This window comes from Mercenaria mercenaria, chromosome 3, assembly GCF_021730395.1.
Source record: "Mercenaria mercenaria strain notata chromosome 3, MADL_Memer_1, whole genome shotgun sequence".
NCBI lineage: Eukaryota > Metazoa > Mollusca > Bivalvia > Venerida > Veneridae > Mercenaria > Mercenaria mercenaria.
Window position 1 is genome coordinate 85,754,268 of NC_069363.1, and position 22,455 is coordinate 85,776,722.

At 34.2% G+C, this 22,455-nt stretch overlaps 1 protein-coding gene across 12 annotated transcripts in view; it reads left to right on the forward strand.

Moving 5' to 3' along the window:
- Positions 1 to 22,455, forward strand: part of LOC123524192 (band 4.1-like protein 1) — a 239,220-nt gene that overhangs the window by 112,878 nt on the left and 103,887 nt on the right. The window contains exon 1 of one of the 12 annotated variants that reach the window (XM_053539120.1): positions 1,893 to 2,039. The exons of 10 other annotated variants lie outside the window; for them this stretch is intronic. The gene's annotated coding sequence lies outside the window, so the exon portion shown is untranslated. Of the gene's footprint in view, positions 1 to 1,892; positions 2,044 to 22,455 lie in introns of those variants that run through there. One more of the 12 variants, XM_053539119.1, reaches the window with a different exon arrangement.

Genomic DNA, 22,455 nt, shown 5'->3' on the forward strand with positions numbered 1-22,455 from the left:
TGATATTCTTAAACATATAGTTTCTGAATGAAGTATTATAATCTGCCTGCAAAAGGCAATTAGATAGATTTTCTCGTTCAAAGGGAGGAAAGTAGTGGGTTAAAGGAAGGTATAAATGTATGCAATATTAAAGGTCATAAAGGATCACTTAATTTTAGAGTGAAAGAGAGACATGTGCCGAAAGAGTCCGATATACTAAATGACCGATCCTCACAGGGATACCATCCATTGCTTAGATATATAATAAAAGCAGACGAAATATATATTATTCTTGTTGGGATTTTTTACCTTTATGTCCTAACACTACATGTTGTCGGCAGTTATTTTGGGCTAGAAATAGTAGGAAAGACTGTTGGTATAAGTATTTGATTATTTTATGTATAACTGGGCTGCTGCTGAATATTACTTTAAATTTTTCTGTTGTGATTGAATTGTATTTCGTGAGGGCAATTTACAATTTAAAGAGGACTTATGGTCCAAAATAGCTCAGCAAATGTAAAATTATCATCTTTTGACGACTATAAAAGTATACGCAAAGTGGAGTCAAGTGGTAAAAGACAATAACATGAATAAATGACAGTTAGACAAATGCATTCGTCTTGACTTCATGTTTCCTCCGATTACAATGGTCGCGTCTACCAACTAGGTGACACAGCAGCTGAAGAAAATGTAGCCACTGCCTGTATTCCTTTTTTTCATTCACATTTGTTTGTGTCTTAAGTGAACAACATGGTAAAACGTCGTATTTACAGTAAACTCTCGACGAATATTTCTTACAATATTTTGTTTGCGAGCTCGATATTGTATTAGCCGTCTCTGCATACCAAACTCTAATTTAATTAAGACCAAGTAGAACTACTCAAGTCCCGCTTTGTTTGAAACAAGGTATGTTCAAACAATAGAATATATCCATTTTGAATTTGATGTAAATGTTGTAGAAAGTAAAAGATCTTTGAGTCGTGATCTTATCGCAGCACAACTGAATGAAATGGGCTTACGTTATCTTTGTCTTTCTTCCTGTCTTGTTGTGTATGTACAGCATAATTTCGTAAACTAAATAAGGATGTAAAAGAACATTTTGGTTTTCAGTATATAAGGACGAATCGCTTAAAGTTTTCAAAGAAAATACTCGCATAAAACTTCTTGTAAATGTAAAATCGAATAAATCGTAAGTGGTGACGTAACCACTTATTAACATCAAGTAGTCTGCTGGCGGCAAGTGATCCTGTCTTTGCGACAGCCTGTACGGACTATTCGCTATTCAGTCAGTAAATTTTCAGTGAACACCCCTTTGATAAACAAGTGGTATTGCCCAAATTAAATGATGGACCAATCCATTCTAGAAATTTAACAGGATTGTTTCACCGTCTGTTTTATATCATCAAAGGCAATAATCTCTTAGCAAGACCTATTTTATTGATGAACGTTTTTATACGCCAGTTGTGGAAATTATAGATCTTCTGTATCTACTGTTTACATTCAATTCAGGTGCGCCCTAGTCTGCCGAAAGACTTGTATATTCGTTTTGAGTGGACAGTCGCATATGGGTTAGAGTCTATTTTCCTACAGGTTTCTGTAGTAATTCTGTCTAGAATTCACGTAGAGAAATCAATTATAGGTATAGGATATATCTGAAGTTCAGTTTCAGAGGATGAAAGCGAAAAATAGCTAAATATCTGGCGTAGTTGTTGTGTAGTTTTTCTCGATCGCACATTTTCTCCGAACGTTCTACATATATAAATGTTGTTCTTTTAACTACGAGAAAACCTTTTGCCTCAGAATAACGTTAATATTTAGTACTGTATTGTTTATAATGCGTACATAGGCGCTTGTTAGTTGTTCTTGTGTGCACTGAGAAAGCAATATCAGTATTGTCTTCAGCGTGGAAGATTCCGCTTCAGTCTCGGAGTATAGGTATATAGTGTGGAAGTAATATCTGTGTATGATGCCAATAGTTGTAAATGGATAACAAAAACTTAGTATATCTACCAAATGTATGGGAATTATAATTTGGAATATACTTCTGCAGAGAAAACAGAGTAGGTATGAAAATGTTACAAGTTCGTCAATATACGTGGCACAGCTAACTCATTTGAAATAACGTGTCATTTTAAGATAAAGCAAAATTTGTAGGAATTTTAGTGCTTAAGGCAAGCTAAGTGTCTCTGACAATGAACTCAATGATTTGTACCATAATCACTCTTTGCTACACGAAAGCAGTATTTAGCTGATTTGTTAAGAACGTGTTTTCCGGCTAAACCAAAGCCCTTGTATGAAACAGAGACACTTGGGTATCAGTGGAAATAACCCCTCCCCGATTTAAAACAATATTTAGCTGGTCACTTGCAGCATTTTAGAACGGTAGCAGCTCCTATTTCATTTAGTAAAACATGTTAAGTTTCAGTGTGAAAATTCCAAAACGGCCGCCTTCAAGAAATGCGAAATGCTTTACTGCTGAAAGAAAACGTGCCAGATCTACTTTTGAGCTAGTATCGTCCTGACATATGGCATGTCAAACGTTGCTAAATTATATATGTATGTTATTATTATTGTATGTTTGTTATTGTTTTTCAATGTCTTGTCATTCATATTCTAAAAGTCATTATTGTTATTCTATATTTCGTTATTCTTATTGTATCTTTGATATTGTTATTCAGTGTCGTGTCATTCATATTCTGAGTATTAGCATTGTTATTGTATATTTCGTTATTCTTATTGTATGTTCGATATTCTTATGGTAAAAGTCATCATTGTTGTTTAATATCTGACGATTCTATTTACAAAACGTGTCATTCTTATTCTATGTTATGTGATTGAATTTGTATGGCGTCGCTGTGCCATTTCGCGGGAAATCGCACATACAATAAAAATATCAAGCTTACAAAAACAATAATGAATATACAACAACAATAACGTCTTTTACAATACGAATGTCGAACATACAATAAGAATAACGACATATAGAATAACAATGGTAAGACATAGAATATGAATGACACGACATTGAATAACAATATCAAAGATACAATAAGAATAACGAAATATAGAATAACAATAATGACTTTTACCATAAGAATATCGAACATACAATAAGAATAACGACATATACAATAACAATGGTAAGATTTAGAATATGAATGACACGACATTGAATAACAATATCAAAGATACAATAACAATAACGAAACACAGAATAACAATAATGACTTTTACCATAAGAATATCGAACATACCATAAGAATAACGACATATACAATAACAATAGCAAATTTTAGAATATGAATGACACGACATTGAATAACAATAACAAACATACAATAATAATAACAAACATATATAATTTAGCAACGTTTGACATGCCATACTGACACCATGTGCATATTGTATAAATTTGCTTAAATGGACGCATCAGAACAAAACTTAAACGAAAACTTGAAATATCATGTGAATGCAAAGTAACAAGGAAATGGTGTAAAGATAAGTCTTGGCAATACGATATGAGCCATGCCATGGGAAAACCAACATAGTGGGTATGCGACCAGCATGGATCCAGACCAGCCTGCGCATCCGCGCAGTCTGGTCAGGATCCATGCTGTTCGCTAACAGTTTCTCCAATTCCAATAGGTTTAAAAGCGAACAGCATGGAGCCTGACCAGACTGCGCGGATACGCATGCTGGTCTGGATCCATGCTGGTCGCAAACCCACTATGTTGGTTTTCTCATGGCATGGCTCATTATATTTTCATTGCTTCATTCATTTCAAAATATCAATGTTTAACTGATTGAAAGACATCTTCTAGTTTCGAAATTAAAATTCTAACAGATCTACAGAGATGCACTGGACTGCTTCAGAATGAGATTTTTTTTAATTGTCAAGGCTTTTGAACAATCATTTATTATATCAAGAACATTTTTCACTCATCTGGGGAATGTCTTATTTCTTCCGTAGTTTAAGTAGGAAAACCGCGACCAAAAGCAGCTTATTATCTCAAGTGTAGTTCTCCGCTGATACATATAGACTTACCATTACATTAAAATGTTATATTGTCAAAACTAAAATCTAACACAAGAAATATTTCAGATGCTATTACAAAGTTGTTTTCTCAAAATTAGAGATATGAAATTCATCAAAATTGTCAATTTCGAGATTCAGATCAATTTAAGTACTTTTAATACGACATAGGTAACTATGACGACCTTTCAACGCTGTTTGTACGAGCATGTGGTAATAGTTTCGAAAATGTTTTCTTAGTTGGTTTGAATTTTAAGTTTAGGTCCTAGGCCAAATTGTGGATTGTTAAATTACTAAATTTGATCAATAGTAGATCTATAAGTATTGTCTGTCATACAGTGCGCTGCACCTATCATTCTTCAGGCACGATCCTGCTATTACGCAAATGATGCGATTTTCAGTTTACTTTGTGATCGATACTAATTATCTAAGTTGTCTGGCAAAGGAATCAATTGTATTATGTAAACATTTGAAGCTTTATTCCTATCCCTATGAACTGCTGATCAGTTATTTTCACTTCCTTTAAGCCTTATTACATATTGACAACCTTACTGACATATCGCTTAAAATAATGAGAAGAGACCTATGTGTTACTATGGACCTTCTGGATTTTCGCACTATAAGACATTTGCACCGGTTTGCATATCTCTAAATATCAGTAAATATCTTTAAATGCAGGGACATGCTCATTCTGTTGTATGAGAGTCTGTACACTTAATTACCGTTTTGTATTTACAAGATAACAAATTCCTGATCTGTTGAACGTAAATTAGGAATTCTTTACTTTCAGCACGATCTGTTTAGCACTATTTTGTGAGAAACCTCAGTCAGGAAAACTATAAAATACTTGTGGAAGGTTTAACTTATTCTATTGGTTTAAATCAAATCATTTTGAACAAGACAGTTTGTTTCTATTCCCGTCTCAGTCCTCAGTAGTTCTACTTGAATGGTCAGCTAGCTTGAAATACTAAACACGAACAAGTCACGCCGCAAGGTATTTTCACAATAAACTTCCAGCATTGTTGATCCAGTTGTTTTACGATGTCAAGTGTATGTTGCAGTTTGCATTGCATCAATTATTCTGAGGAATCGTTTGATGTCCAAGGTTTAAACAGTGAATTTGGGGTCTAGTATATTATAAGTACATGTATGTTTAGATGTACAAACTGCTTGTTAATAAATGTAAATTAAGTATCAATAGATGGACGCCTCTGATGTCAACAACATAGAAGAAATATAAAACATTTCTTCGTTAGTGTTTTGTCTGACAAATGTTATATCTAACATTAACCACTAGTTGATATTCTATCGTACTGTCGTAACATCCAGTGGACTGACGAACACTTATATGTATATGAACAACTTCACGGTCTTCCATTAATTCAGTTATTAATCTCTTATCCTAGAAGGCAAAGTAGTGCTCTTTCCACTGAGTCCTTGGCTTTGAGAGTTGTCAGCAAGTTATCCAACGTTTTGAATGACGAAGGAAGCGGGATCATGTAATAAGAACTTTAATACAATTTTAATGGTTACTTGTTTAAAACAATTATGAATGTTAACAATGTTATTACCAAACACAGGCAATGATTACTATACAGAAATATTACCATATTTCGTGAAGTTAGAAAACATTACAAAAAGTTCAGATATGTACTCACGAGTCCTTCTATTTACAAAACAAAATCAATTTTGAGATAATTGTAATAATTGTGGCCGGAAAGAATGACAACGTTTTGATCTCATGTAAATATTAAGCAGGCACTGACCAGATATTTTATTAGTTTAAAGTGCAATGGGGGATATATCTGAGAGGCAAAACAGAATCTGTCTTGACTATGAATCAATTGTTTTTGACAAAGACATTTAGGATATTTTCATCATGGAATGCATTACCTATCTTCACTGATATAGACGTTTCGTTGAGCTTATTTGTGGCAAAAATAGCTTTTCGATGATAAAGTAACATATCATTCAGTTTTCAACAATACAGTACATTGTGTTAAATCAATTTTAAGGTAAATCACAGGGCAGACAAGTAAAGGTGTTATTACTAGAATTTTACCTCATAAAACGGAAGCATAGCAAACGCAAACAAAAAACAAACTCAGCCTACCCTGAATGTTGTAACCTACCTTTAATGCATATTGGCATTTTGGCGACTGTTTGAAGTCACAGAATACAAGCATCTACTTAAACCAACAGAAACGTGCTCACAGTGCGAGGTCTTTGGATATTTAATATGATAAGAATTTCGCATTTTTCTGTCTAAAGTGTTAAAAGTATATTCATGAAAATGACAATCTCATAATACGAGTTTTTTTGCCATGCACATGAAGAAAATTATGTTCAACAATCAATCTCATACTTTTAGTTATCTGACTACATAGTTTGTTATTTTGTTGTATGTTTTAAACAGTAATTTCTGCATCATCTAAAATGCAGATCCATCATTATCTTTACCGTTTTGTACTATATTGGCAGCATTCTTTATCTACATCAGGAGCCCGCCCGCTTAGCTCAGTAGGTAAGAGCGTTGGTCTACGGATCGCGGGGTCGCGAGTCCGATCCTCGGGCGGGGCGTATGTTCTCCGTGACTATTTGATAAACGACATTGTGTCTGAAATCATTAGTCCTCCACCTCTGATCATTCATGTGGGGAAGTTGGCAGTTACTTGCGGAGAACAGGTTTGTACTGGTACAGAATCCAGGAAAACTGGTTAGGTTAACTGCCCGCCATTACATGACTGAAATACTGTTGAAAAACGGCGTTTAACCCAAAACAAACAAATTATCTACATCAGGTATTTATAACAATCTTTCCTTGTTGCAGTATAATTATTGATACACGCAACAGAAATGTTATGCGTTACTGATAAAAATACAATTAGTTGAAACGTATTCTTAATAAGCTTCTATTCTTCATTTGATTCTATATTTTAAACGATAATTATTTGCAGACAAGTTCCACATCGCTTGATAATGTCATAATCCATCCCCGTCTTCGAAATCTCGCAGTCGTCGGACTGTCTATCTATAATAAGTGTAACTAATCGGCCGTTACATATCGTATGTTCGCTACTGTATATGCCCGTTTATGGGTAAGAAATAACGACTTTGATTGTTTGATTTCATTCACTAGATGCGGTTCACCTTCCAACACCATCTCCCTAGCTGCAACAGATGCAACTTTAAGATTTAAAGCTAGAATTCCTTCTGTTTGACATGGCATAAAAGCAACCCAAGCTCATTCCTTTGTTAACAATGTGCGAAACGTTGCTGTTGTTATCAGTTGTTTTGAGGGGATTTTAATTATATATATTTATATATTCGTTTCGTGATATTAGTAATAGTATTCTTTCTTGAGCTCAAACGTATTGCTCGCCTGATCTTCGATTTTGCGCTTGTCCTGTGCTTTCCTAATTCACCCCTGGGGAGTCTTTCGTATTAAAAAGATTATAACTAAACGTTACATGGTGCCATCTTTTGTATAGACCGCTTTAATAATTAATCTTAAATAGCACCGTTGAGAAGAATTAAACGTCTTAAAACCATAGCCTAAGGGCGAAATTCACCTATCTGCTTCATTAAATGTATCCAGTTACATTAGTTTTGCGCTGAGGCGACGAAATGTAGCAAGACTGAATTGAGAATGAAGATGAGTTGATCTCTGTGTTTGTAACATTTCTAGAGATATGCGAAAGACAATAAACATGTATGCCATTATGAATATCTAGTAAATATAATTTGTTGAAAGATCCTTTGGAAGCCATAAAACGCAACCCATATAAATGCAGATTCGGTTTGACTTTGTTCGTGAGAGTCAATGGAAGAAGCCATATACATGAAAAAGAAACGTAGCAGGGCACCGCCTTGGAACATTTGGTGGCAAAAACACCACTTGGGAGTTTAAACTAGTTTACAGTTTTTAAATGTTTCAGTGTTATTTTTCTTTATAATATTAAAGAACGAGGGTTCACATATAACCGCAGAAATATTTTAATGTTTTCAACTGAAATATCAAGAAGATTTTTGAAGAAAACGATCTAGTAAAATAAAAGACCGATGAAGTTCGACATTTGGCCTTGTCATCTTTTTATGCATCTGTGCACTGAAAAAAATATCATTGTGAGAAATTCCTTCAGCCTCCTCAGGTAAAAAAAAACAAGAAATATACTCCTGTTTCTATGATCTTAAATTACGTATTGTTGAGACATTTAAAATGGTTCACATATCTGTATCTGTAAACATAGGAATATTTTGACTCCATTTTGTTTCATGTGTGTCTGTGTACTTAAAGTACCACTATGTATTTACAAGATAACAAATTCTTGAGCATATGCGTTTAGTTTTTGTTGATCGTAAATGCGGATTTATTTACTTTAAGCATGATCGGTATGTAGCACTGTTTGTGAGAAAGAAATCACAAATATCAATTAAAACCTTTGTACTGTAAATGAAAGATTTCCTCTTGAAGGAGTTGACGTTAAGAGCTTTAGCTGAACAGGTTTGACATAGTTAGTGTAGAACCGAACACAGTACGTCGAGTTTTTAAAACGACTGAATACTAAAATTTACGCTAGAAGTAACTGAGAACTTAGCCAACATAACAGAAATATAATGTTATTGTCTTCAGCATATACACCTTGTTGATAAATAGCATCAGTCAATATCCCAGTTTTCGAATATTTTTATTGATGGATTTCTTACACCTACAAATCATATAAATTTTCCACAATTCACAATTAATAGTCTCTGAGAATGCTTAGTATATACACGTAGCGGATGAAAATATCTGAAATGTTTCTATTTTATATCATCTAGCTTTGTTATGAGTAATGTCAATTAATCATATGAGAATGTTTCCGACTTTGAATATCTGAATGGGCTTTCTTTGAACTGAAGTAGCTTTTCTTTACTGAGCAAATGCTATCTGTTCAATGGTTGTCTGCTGTGTAGGAACTATTCAATAAACTGGAATTTAGATGCAAGAAACAGATCCTCAGCAAAGCAAGGTGACAAGTACATTTGTTGCCTTTTTATTATTAAGTAGCTACTGATTTTTGTCGAATAAAAACGAACATGCATAAAACGTTAACATAAACATTACTGTCTTCGCTACGGAAAAAAAACAAGGCCTTGGAATAGCTTTAGTTTATTCTGTATGAAATATGCGCAGTTGTTATTTGAGCCGTGCCATGAGAAGACCAACATAGTGGGTTTGCGACCAGCATGGATCCAGACCAGCCTGCGCATCCGCATCTGGTCAGGATCCATGCTGTTCGCTTTTAAAGCCTACTGCAATTAGAGAAACCGTTAGCGAACAGCATGGATCCTGACCAGACTGCGTGGATGCGCAGGCTGGTCTGGATCCATGCTGGTCGCAAACCCACTATGTTGGTTTTCTCATGGCACGGCTCATTTGTGTAATTGTGCTCTTTGTGTCGTTTCGAAGGAATACAATTATTTTTATTTATGCTTCATATCGATCTTACAGTGTGAAAATAAACAGAGTTTTAAAAATAAGGAAGACACGCCGTAACTTCAACGGATGTACTAGATTTTATTTGTTGGATTTTAACCGTTTTATAGCAAAGCACAGAATTAGTACAGACGCATTCGCATAACAGCAATAACTCATTTTTTTTTTTTTTATTTTTTGTAAATTTGATTGGTTTGTTGGATAGAGTTAAAATTTGATTTGGAAATATAGAATGATATAATTGTACCGCCAATATTTAGGCATAGGAAATAGAGATCTATACAATTGCACCTTTACTAATCCTACCAGGTGTTCTGTATTACAAAAGTGCTTCAATTGTGACATTATGATACAAGCAAAACTGTATTATCTGCACTATTATTTGCTTACTGGTACTTCGTTTATTATTGGCTTGTTAAAAGTTAATTTTTTACCATATAAAGTTGACAAAATCACAAGGAAACCATGTTGAGGGGTAAATCAAACACAAATGAATTAATCCTAAATGTTTTGTTGTGCAAAAAAGTATGATATTGTGCCTAAAACAGTTTTCATTTTCCACTCAATTGTGTATTTGCAAGGGAAGTAAACTAATAGATATCTCTGCTTATAAGTACTAGCCCAAGGCAAGAGTTGTCATTCTTTGTGGATCACAATTTTAAATTGAAAATTAAAACTTCTGTTATTGATATTAACAAAACTATCATTAACTTCACATCTGTGAAATCATTTTTGGTTATTTCAAGGACTTAGAAATCAATTTCTAGACTTTATTTAATGTATTACTATCATTGAAAATTTTAGAGTCTATCCCTACAATATTTAAAGCAAAAGTGGGTTCTGAAAAAAAATGCCGGGGTCATACAGGTTATAACACTACCAATCAAACTGAGTAACTCGCAATATAACAAAACTCTTGCCGTTGTGGACTTAGATTCAATTCCAGCCGTAACAGTCCTATGTTAATGCCCAAGTCATAGTGCCTGGATCCCTTAAATTAAAAAAAAGACTTATTGAACAAACTTGAATTTTATTTTTTACTTTTCCAATTCCAAATCAAGTATTTTTATTTACATACCTGGAGGTTTAAAACAAGAAAAATATGTTTCCTAGTTTGTGAATAAAAATATTTGACCTGAAACTTACGTATGTCATATCCTCTAAATAAAAAAAAATCGTTTTAAAAGTAAACTCCCATCCTGATACCAAATTGGTGTGACTGACCGTAACGTATCACCTAACGGTTGTACAAGTTTGAAATTATTCACTAGGTTAATTTTTAAATCTAAAAACAAAGTCTGTAATAATATCTAGCAGCTAAACAATGCTCTTGACAAGAGTCTTTCAGTATTTCATCTGATCAAATAATGTGAAGAAGAAATGCACTACTTTTTGTTTTCTTGTTACGGGTATATTCTAAAAACAAAAAGATCAATTGCATCATTTATTCTTATAATACGAGCTTGCTGTAATGCGAATGATGTGAAATATACCCTTTAATCAGCACTGACTGTTATGCCCCCGAAGGTGGGCATATTAAAATCACACTGTCCGTCCGTCCGTGCGTCCGTGTAAATTCTTATCCGGGCTGTAACTCTGCCATCCGTGAAGGGATTTTGAAATAGCTTGGCATAAATGTTCATCATAATAAGACGACGTGTCATGCGCAAGACCCAGACCCTAGCTTCAAGGTCAAGGTCACACTTAGAGGTCAAATGTAAAACCAGGGACTCTTTTGTGTCCTGTCCATAACTCTGCAATCTATGAAGGGATTTTAAAATAACTTGGCATAAATGTTCACCGTAATGATACAACATGTCATGCGCAAGACCCAGTCCCAAGCTTCAAGGTCAAGGACACACTTAGAGGTTAATGATTAACAGGGTCTATTTCGTGTCCGGTCCACAACTCTACCATCCATGAAGGGATTTTGAAATTACATGGAATAAATGTTCCCCATAATGAGACGACGTGTCATGCGCAAGATCCAGACCCCAAGCTCTAAGGTCAAGGTCACACTTAGAGGTTAAAGGTTAACATTGTCTGTTTCTTGTCCTGTTCATACCTCTACCATCCATGAAGGGATTTTGAAATTACATGGAAGAAATGTTCCCCATAATGAGACGACGTGTCATGCGCAAGATCCAGACCCCTAGCTCTAAGGTCAAGGGCACACTTAGAGGTTAAAGGTTAACATGGTCTGTTTCTTGTCTTGTCCATAACTCTGTCATCGATGAAGGAATTTTGAAATTACTTTGCATAAATACTCGGGGGCATTTGTCACTAATAGTGACAGCTCTTGTTTTCAGTTGTCTGGCGGTATATTTTGATATTTTATTGTATAATTTCAAACGGCTTGCTTGCTACATATCGTTGCAAGTTTGCAATTAAAAATGTTTTATTTGCATCTCCTTAGTGTATCATTTGCATTGAGTGTGTAACCACTTATCATAATTGCTCTACTGGTGTTTCATCTTATGAACGGTGACGAAAACGCAACAGCTCAAGAGGTTTTGCTGTAATATTTTGATTTATTTTCAAGTGAAAAGAAGAAACCATATGTGAACATTAGCAAGTAAGCATTTTAGACTTGAAAAGCTAATGATGATACAATAACAAGTAAAAAACAACAAGCGGATAAATTCAAAACATAAACGACGGCAAACAGATCAAGATAAGATAAGTAAGAAACTCCCTAACACACACCGATATACACACAAACCATTTTGTATTTAATTTGTTTAATTGAGCAGTTTCTGCTTTTTACAAGTCATAAGAAACGGATTACCTGATGTATTCATGTACAGATTACTGTGTAGTCAGAATCCTTCTTTTCAGAAATCTTATGGTCTAAATAGGGCTTAATGAGCTGATCACTGCCAGCACAATATCAATGTGTAGTTCAGCTGTGTAGTGTTTTTGCAAATTTACACTTAACTTTCTCGTATATCATCTATTTCACCTTCAGAAAAGGCTATGTAATAATATGGCATTCTGCGTTTAATTGATCTTACGTTAGCATATATCATTGTTACTTCTTTGCATGCACAAACTGATTCTCTCTGACAATTACTTTCTTTTTTGAAAGTGGTGAGAGACAGAGCCCTGGGTGTATTCACAAACAGGATATTGAGTAGAGCAATCGCTTTTCTACCTGTAAAATCTTACACGTATACAGACATTTTGTTAACATAAGATACAGATATCAACACTACATTATATCACAGGAATTACGGAACGTTTGCCATTCTTTACACATAATGGAAAGTAAAATCCCAATACCAAAATTCCATGCCTAGTTTGAAAATGTATGTGTGCTCTGAACATAATATGACCACACCTTAAATAGGTGTTCATAATCTTTCATGGTGTTAAAAGGGAACAACAAGCAATTTGAAAACCCGGATGAGTACAAATTGTCTTAAAAAATAATTGCTACAATTAATTTTTCTCATAATCTGTCATTTATGACTTAACAGGAAGATGTGCGGTTACCTGGATATTTGCATTTTACAAAGAGGGTAAGTGGTCATTTGATCACTTGTAATCATCATCCCTAGCTTTTTATAGTTTTTCATTCACCGATCAAAATGTACAGTTTTAATCTGCTGTTAAATGACCTTCACCCCAGATATAAACAGGAAGGAAAGATGAAATCAATACCGGCCTGCGGCCGGAAAAAAAAACAGTAAATTGTCATTATAACACATGAAACGGTCTCTTTAATATTTTTTCTTGGCGTATATTTATATTCCTGCCTGATCAACGGATTTTTCTTGTCCTATAATGGAATCAAATCAATCTTGTTTTACGCTTTCTAAATGCGCCCCTTGTGGGAAATTTGAATATACTAAAAGGTAACACATGGTGTTATCCTTTGTATATACAGCCTCAATAGCTCATTTAAAATATAACCGTTGAGTACAATTTAACGCCTACAAACGTAATTTAATAGATCTTTGTGCAAGAAAACATGAATTGAATACAATAATTTTAAGGCTTATGATTTGTTCATTTTTGAAAAATGTAAACAACTTTTATGCGATTTAGGTCATAAATATATTTCAGCTGAAAATAAAACATAAACATAAAAAAATATATGCAAATGTGCGTGAATCATAAGAATCAAAGTTACACGCGTTTGTGTATTCTATTCATTATGAGACCGAAATGTAGAATATATAACAGAATTATTTAATGAAAATAAGCTTTGTCAGAGGTGTTATGTTTTCTAGTCATTCCGTTTAAAGATATCTAAAAAAGGTGGAGCTTACGGTAACACTAGAAATGTTTTTTAAATATGACAGGGAATATATTGAAATTGTTAGTATCTGTAACTATCTCGGTATTGTCTTTTCTAGTGGCGGGTCATTTATGAATGCCACAAAAACATTGTTTGGGAAAACATTAAAAGCGATGAGCCCACTATTTTCATTCACAATATCATTAGAATTACTTACCAAAATAAACTATTTGATACCTTGTAACATCCACTAAAAAAGTGGAGCTTACGGTACACTAAAATGTTTTTAAATATGACAGGAATATATTGAAATTGTTACTACTGTAACTATCTCGTATTGTCTTTCTAGTGGCGGGTCATTTATGAATGCCACAAAAACATTGTTTGGGAAAACATTAAAAGCGATGAGCCCACTATTTTCATTCACAATATCATTAGAATTACTTACCAAAATTAAACTATTTGATACCTTTGTAACATCCATTCTTAATTATCCGTGTGAAGTATGGGGTTTTACAAAATCTGAACAGTTAGGAACGGTGCACAGAATTTTTTTTTAAAATGATAACTTAATGTAAATATGTCAACATGCAACGCCGCATTGTATGGTGCAACCGGCAGATTCCCATTGTTCGTAATTAGACAAATGCGAAAGGATAAATATTATTTGAATTTACATTTAGAGAAAAGTAATAATTGTTTGTGAACAACTGTATTTAGCTCACTTAGATATGATACTGATAGATATAAGAATGTGATCAACTGGTCTTCTAAAGTAAAACATTTATTACAAGAATCTGTTTTTAACCTTTAGCCTGCTACCGGCACGTGATTCTGCCTTTGCGACCAGTGCAGACTAAGATCAGCCTATACATCATGGTCTGCACTGTTCGCTATACAGTCATTACATTTTCAGTGAACTTCCCTTTGAATAATAAATGGTACTGCCCAAATTGAATGATAGACCAGTCCATTTTAGAAATTTAGCAGGGTAAAGGTTAATGAAGTATGATTATATCCTGAACCAATTGATATCAAAATGTTTATTCCTATATTACGAACAAGATTAATATTTGATCTGTACATCAGCCACTGGAGACAAGACATGCATAACAAATCTTCTCTTTGTTTGTTTAAAGAATTTAAGTTGACATTTGGAATACTAGTATCTGAATATCTAAATAAAATGAATTGCGAAATTGTATTATTTTGCTAAATTAAGAATGTCGTCTCATCATTTAAACATTGAAACTGGTAGACATAGAAATATATTGAGATCTGAAAGAAAATGTACTTTATGGGAACACAACGATTTGGAAGATGAATATCACTTTGTATTAATATGCCCTGTTTATTCTGAGTTAAGGAAAAGGTATATTCCACGTTATTATTACAACCATTCAAGTATGTTTGAATTCATAGAACACTTAAACACATCTATTTTAAATAGGTTGGCTATATTTTATAATAAATCGTTTAAAATGAGAAATGATAATTTAGATTAGTATTTGTATAATTGAAAACGATTTGCTTTTACATGTAAACATATTACACTGTACTGTTTGTCTATGGAATATTTATTACGAATGCATAAATTTGATCTCCTAGTCCATGTATGTTTCAAATACTTTTATCATTGATATCTGCACATATTTCATTCTCACTGTACGTATATGTAAATAGTTTATTACTGCATGCTGTATATAGCTATGATGACGAGGAACTTCTTTTGTTCAGGTCATATTATTATGACTAAAGTTCTGTTTTGTTCTGTTCTGTTCAGTTCTGTTCTCTTTAACGGGGTCCTCCATGAGGGTCTCCAAGGCCGAGTGGTAAAGGTCGCTGACTTCAAATCACTTGCCTCTCAACGATTTGGGTTCGCGCCTTAAACGGGGCGATGAATTTTTCATGTTAGGAAGCCATCCAGCTGGTGGTGGTTCTACCCAGGCGCTCGCTTGTGATGAAATAATGCACGGAGGGGCACATGGGATTTCCCCCAACTACCAGAGCTGGAATGTCGCCATATGACCTATAATTGTGTCGGAGCGATGTTAAACCTAACAAAAAAAACCCCCAAAAAACATTCGATTTAAAGTGCAAAAGGTGTTTCTCTTGAGACTCAAACACATTGAGTATGCTAATATTTTTGCTTGATTGCGTTATGTGCTCCAAATGATTCTTTTACAGATTTTATTCTACAAATATACAAATATACAATATAAACATATGCTAAAACAGTTTTAATGTTTATACGTGCGAATTTATTTTTCATTTTTGGCAACATATATTTGGCGCCATGATTTGTCATACGCTCTTCGTAAATAAAGGTTTGCTTATATTCAGTTCACCATTTCACATGATAAAAATTAAATGCCACCCATACCGGCAGGAAGCAAATGTTTGTCTTTATAATTGTGTATATACTTTCCATGCTGCAATCTTCATTTCTAATACTAGTGTCTTATTTTTTCGTAAATGTTAAAATAGTAAAAGTATTAGAATGAAAACTTAACCCGACTGTATTTTTAAATGAATTCCTATAAGTATATTTTACCCGTTCATCGGACTTCATCAACACATACGAGTATAAAAACTGAACAACTTCGGTATAACAGATTAAAAAGATATGCGTTGTCGAATACCACTTAGCAAGGTTTTGTGGTACTTTGTAACAGATATACTGTATTCAGCATGATACATATTTTTGTGTTTGTATAACGCAGACAATAGTTTCATTTAAGTGCTAACTTTGTGAGTGATGAAATTTTCAAATACATAAATCGCATTGTAAGTACAAGATAACGTAAGATAAGATTTATTCAAAGCCGACAAAATAGCAAACAAGTACAAAACATAAGCTCATGTGAGCTTTTGAACTGACTAAAGTATAACTTATAGAATAATTTAAAATCAAAACAAATGTACAAAAGCTGCAGTAATAATATGGAATATATAGTTTAATTATGCACTTGGTCTAGATTGTAATAAAAAAGAATATGCAAATAAAAGAACAATTAACACATTTTAAAAACTATGACAAGTGCCTATCTAAGATGTCACTTGAAGAAGGAAAGTAAATCACAGAAAGCTATAAAAATGACTATTAAAAGAACTAATAAAACAAATATTACAGTTAGTATAACTGATTTTATGGGTCCTAACAGGAAGACATTGAGTACATGTAATTGGTGCAGATATCATTGTTTGCAGCACAAATACAAAAGAAAACAAACTCATATTAAGCAGGTGCAACAAAGCAAAACAGGAAGAAATAAAACTACATGTACCATTGACAGCAGGTGAAATAGAGCGAATTTTGTATTGGGATACAAGCATACAGTAAAGAACAGATTAAACATGACTCAAGAGCATTTGGTCTGTTAAAGATCTTGTTTATTCCTTGTGTGGAACTTGGGGTATGTGGGGGTAGGAATCTTTTGCTATTATTAAAATGTCTTTCTCTTTATTATGGTAACAGACCTGAGTTAAACTAAAATGTAGGGACAACGCATGTTTTTTCGTGTTTAATATCACAGAATCACGAGGGATTGGTTGGTGCCCGAGCTCATTAGGGCGAGTGTACCGATTCTGCAGTTATTATAACACGAAATTAACATGCGCTAACGCTATTCTAGCATAAAATGTTTAAAAACTAGTAAATGGGTATATTGTTCCTCAGCATCATTAAATTTCCATCAAATGGGCGGGATGTCGGCGTTGTTTTATGACGTTGACGTCATTTTCTTTTTTTAAATCATCCGTTTTTGGGCCGTAATACATTTACACCTTTCCATGGAACGTGCATAACAGCACGCGAGCGCGAGAATCTCTCTGTTTTTTTAACAGAACAGAACAGATCTTTTATTGGTAAACACAGATTACAAAATATGCGCCTAGCTAATGTTTCTGTTTACAAAGAAGTTGCTGAAACAGAGAATCCGAAGCATTCCGAACATGTCCTTGTCACAAAATGGTTCCACCTCAAGTTAAGTTATTTGATCGAATGAATTATATAGGTGCACTTATACTGCACTGGACTAGATTTATAGCGATGTGGCACAACGGCCCTTTAAGTGTGCGGGGTCTTAGGTTTAAGTCTCGTTCAGGGTTTAAACATGCGTACTTGGTTGCAGCATGTATTTGCAGAGTATTGGACAAATGGTATTGAATAACGAACTATTGTTTTACACTCAGTAACACTGGGATTATTGAATGTGAAATGAAATAGACCCAAATAAAAAACACCCAATATAATTATGTATCGTGGGCTTGGTGCAAAACTATTGTAACTGTTTATTAATAAAGAACAAGATACAGTAGTTTTGCGCTAAGCCCTCGATATGCTGTTCCTTTGAGATTTCTGACCTCAGTGTCTTTTCTTTAATAATAACAGACGTTTACTCTCCTGTTAAAACACCCTCGAAAAGTGACAAGAACAACAGTTTTATACTGGAATGCAAAATAATACAATGTATCAACAAGCCAATTGTGAATTAATTATTCGGCTTCTTCTTTTAATTCTGTTGATTTCTTTGCGTGACTTTCGTTTATCTGGGAAAGAAGGGCCGATGGCTTGTAGACAGGTTTGTTGTCCTAGGCAGATCGCAATCGGATTAAGATAATTAAATATTCATGTTAATATGTTTTATGTAATCATGGATATTACAAAAACATAGGTAAGAAACAGTCAGGTGATATGAACGGTTTAGACAGTAATCGAAAATGTTCTTTGCACAAATTTTATTAGTGTGTTTTGATTCGTCATTAGAGTACTCTACAGCTCTGAAATTATTACAATAACGTCGTATAAATTTGCATAATCAATAACATATTTATAGATGTAACACGGAAGTAATTACTGTCCTTTGCAATTGATATAATTGAGCCGTGCCATGAGAAAACCAACATAGTGGCATCCGCGCAGTCTGGTCAGGATCCACGCTGTTCGCTAAAGATTTCCCTAATTGCAATATGCTTTGAAAGCGAACAGCATGGATCTGGATCCATGCTGGTCGCAAACGCACTATGTTGGTTTTCTCATGGCGCGGCTCAATTATGTTCGTGAAATAGTATGGATAAGTTTCCCCGCAATAAAAAATTCAAGCGTATGCTTTCAAGGACACGATTTGATTACGAACATATTATTTTACTATTTTATAAACTGAGCTAATGGTGATATACAGGCTGTGAAATGATGCTGTTGTTGTACACATTCAATAATTTCTGTCGTTGGTTCATATACCAATGTCCACAAGCAATATCTGTCGTACATTGAACAACATCAAGTGCGTTGAATTTATGCATTCAAATATGCGAATGACTTACTGTTGTTAATAAGATGAAATTAACTGTGTTTGCACGTATACCTGATGGTTTACGTGTAACAATATTTACATATTACATGTTTTTTCCATATTTCTGTATACCTGCATCAAAAAGTATACAAGAATATTGAACAGTTTCACTGTATCTATGAATAATGAATATGCCTGTTCCTAGGATAAAAATCATATTGTGATTTTCACGGAAAAAATAATTTTATCCATACTGGTTGGGAACCATATTTCGGCTCCATAATTCCCTAAAAAAATATTTGACATAAATGAAGCCCACACTGCACAAACTTCAGCTCCTTCCGCATCCGATGTTGTAATCAGCATCTCGTTGTGACGTAAAACATGGGTTCTATGGGGCCTCAAATGGGGTCACTAAAAGAAGTTATTTTCCCCGTTAGGTAAATCAGTATCCGGACAAATATTTTGACGTTTTTTTGTGTTTTTTTGCTGTTGATTTGATATCGAAATAAGTAATTAAACCATTTTTACACATTTCTTTATCATTTATCTCTTCAAAAATGCACATGAAACATAACCTGACGTTCAATAGCAGCTACGAAAGCAAACCGAAGTTGACAATAAAAATCTCGAATTTCGTCTAATGCGAATTCTTGATAATTGCAATAGATATAGAATAAAATCAGTGCAAAAATCGAGAGCCCTGCACTTTATGTAACTATTACCATGTAATTATAAGTAGCACATGTTATCAGCAGACAATCAATATGTAGTTCAATTATTTCTTCCCCACTTGATACCTCGGCAAGTGTGAACTACTGCGCATGCACAATGCTATCTTCATGCCCCGTTAAGACAGAAAGTTGATTTGTAAACACAGGTGAGTTATCATCATAAAAACTAACATAAAACAACCTTGTAATATAGTGGTTTGTTGTAGACATGAAGAACAAACACCTAAATGATCTAGATGAAACAATAAAATTAATAACAACGAAATAAAGCGAATATTACATGTGTCCGGAAACTGGTCCTGTCCGGAAACTGGCTCCTAACCAGTATATAGATCTAGGACGTATATAATCACGTTCCGTTAGAAACATTTATTTTTAGGTTTTGAACCACTCCACAGTGTCAGTCATATTAAAGTGTAGCAGTAGAAAAATTTAAACTTTTAAATTTAGCAAAACTGTAAATTCAAACAATCAGTTATACAAAAAATTAAGAATGCTGTATTCAAAGAGAGTAGCAAAAAAGTAAATACTGAACATATTGAAGCATTGCATAAAGCAAATATCCAACATTCTTCCACAACATGAACCTAAATCGACTTGGGCCTTATCATGCTGGACACGATTGATTCTGCCTTTGCGACCAGTGCAGTCCGTGCAGTCTGATCAAGATCTGCACTGCTCGCCATTCAGTCGGTATCTTTTTGGTAAGCGCCCCTTTTAACAGTTAATGGTGCTGTCGAAATTAAAAGATGGACATGTTCCTTATAGAAGTTTAGCAGGGTAAGGGTTAAGAATGGTACAGTTGACCTTTCTGTTGGTTTAATTGTCAGTTTATGCCTGCTGTCTATGAAACTCTAGAAACTTGACGTCTTCTTGATACAATTCTTCTAATGCTTATTACGTTCGATATATGTTAAGACGGAATGCGCCTTTGCCTGCCTTTCTTGCAATATTCATAAAAATGATAAAATACTACAATTATTCCTAGAATATGAGCTTGCTATGATCTAGATGATGCGGAATTTATTCAGCAATCAATACTGATACTGTATGGCGACAGAATCTGTTATTTTGTGTACAGATGATTAGTCATTGGAACATCTTCTCCTGGTGCTTTACTGGAAAGCTAATGTGATATGATGAGTTTATACACTGAAAAGACAAAACGCAATTTGATGCTTAGATATATAGTTAGTGAGGTGCAAGTACGTTAGCAATATCATAACATTTACAGTAGTATCTGAAAGCACAGGTTAGCATCAGAAAATGACCTTGACATTTTTCTCCTGTTTAGTCCGTTAGTATTCTATTTTAACAGCAATAGTGTGGCAGTTGTCTTGAATAAAGCAAATAGAACCTGGCCTTTACATAGTTGTCCTCTTGTTACAGAAATTGGCATTGACAGTGTCGTCCTCTTATGGCAGAAACTGACCTTGACATAGTTATTCTCAGACAGAAAATGACCTTGACATAATTCCCCGCCTTTGACTTAAACTGTCCTTGACATTGTCTTCCTCCTTAGACAGAAACTGACCTTGACATTGTCTTCCACCTCAGAAAGAAACTGATTTTGACATAGTTCTCCTCCTTAGACCGAAACTGACCTTGCCATTTTACTCCTCCTTGGACATTTTTTCTCCTGTTTAGTCCGTTAGTATTCTATCTTTGACTGCAATAGTATGGCAGTTGTCACAGAACCTGGCCTTTACACAGTTGTCCGTCCTCTTTTGTTGACGGAAATTGAACTTCACATTGTCGTCCTCTTCAGACAGAAACTGGCCTTGAACTCGTTCTCCTCCTAGGACTGAAACTGATCCAGACATCGTTCTCCTCCTTAGACAGAAACTGAACTCGACATCGTTCTACTCTTAGGACTATCGTGCAGATGCACCAGTTAGACCGGTACCGTATGTATCAAAACATGCGAACTTCCAGGGTGCTCTCAGTTCTTCAAACAGTGCATTTGAAGTTAATCAAAATGAGTCATACATACTGAGTTGTTTCATATGTGAACACAACCTTTTCATGAATAAAGGCAGTTGCGATTATGTGTGCTATTTTAGGATCGTACAATCCTTTCAATATATCCCTACTAACGAGTTCAGTATATGCAGATGTTAAGGGGCGTGAGGAGTTTAAAAATTTCATTACCTGTACCATATTGGTTCTGCACTTATTTTGCGTTCCTATCTATCAATATACAAAAGTACATTTTAATGTTTTTATTTCTTATCATAACAATATCAAGTAAACGTATACCCGCTTACTAAATAAGCGTTTTTTAAACAGCGGAAGAGGGTACTTTCATCTTAGTAATGTTTTGAAAAGCTAATCTTATCTAATCTTATTTCATAATTATGGAATGTTAACAAAATTAACGAAGAAAGATATTTAATATAGATTTTCTGTAAACGATGGATTTTTAAAATGTCTATAATTTGATCAGACTGCATTCACATTAATTTTTCATTCAGTAGAATAGAGCTAATAAAGCCGTCGTACAGTTATTTTAGATGAATAATTGCATTAGCTAAATTGGCAATTAGACTGTCTCGAAACGCCTTTCCAAATAATGAATTCAGTAACTTATAACCCTCTTGCGCTGTTTGTTCTTAGAATAATTGAGATTCCCACGAAGGAAAGATTGTTCAATATTGTTGAGAAAACTGTCAGTGAATTGAAAATAATTCTTA